We start from the raw sequence: 842 nt of genomic DNA, 5'->3' as shown, positions 1-842 counted from the left end.
AAACTTTAAATAATGCAATACAATCCCTTCACAGACTATATCCAAATGTATTACTTATGCTTACTGACTTCTTGAAGTAAAAATAAAATTGAAGAGGAACTCATGTATGGAACATCATGACAAAATTTTGTCATAACCAGCATTGCTAAGGAAGCGTTAATGTATATGTTTTCCCTGTTAGTACATTAAATGCAATTATTTTGAAGGAGTGTCAAGAAAGGACTTATTTCTTGAGTTAAGATAGAAAAAGGAACCTAAGTGTTTATTTTTCCTCTTGTGGTAAATATGGTGATTTATCTCCCAATATGCATTTTCCTTTTTCCCTGGTAAGAGAATCCCTAATTTTAACTGGGTACATTTTCCGTTGACTATTTTAACTCTGTATGGTCAAATAACTAGATGTAGCTAGTGGAATATAATATAATGGGTGTGCCCTTCTTTGCCACTTCAACTTTCCTGCTGGTTGGAATCCAGATATGGGGGCAAGCTGAACCAGCCATCTTGGACCATAACATAGAAGCCATACATTCAAAAGGTTGGAAAAAGGAGATAGAAGGATCTGGGGTCTCCAATGATTAGGGATCTACAATGTCAGCCCTGTATTGTTTACCTCTGGATTTTGTTAATATAAAAATTAAATTTCTACCTTGTTTGAGCCACTCTTATTTTGGATTTTCTGTCATCCATAGCTAAACCTATTCCTAACTGATAAGCCACCCCTAAAAGTCTTATTAAAATGACAAAATCAGAGAAGATATCCATAGAACTGAAACACAAGAAAGGATTCTCTCAAAAAATCCAGAATATCTGAGAAAATATAAAATAGATTACTTTTCAGCATG

Source organism: Propithecus coquereli, unplaced genomic scaffold (genome assembly GCF_000956105.1).
Source record: "Propithecus coquereli isolate 6110/MARCELLA unplaced genomic scaffold, Pcoq_1.0 Scaffold293, whole genome shotgun sequence".
NCBI lineage: Eukaryota > Metazoa > Chordata > Mammalia > Primates > Indriidae > Propithecus > Propithecus coquereli.
Note: the sequence above shows the minus strand (reverse complement) of the source record.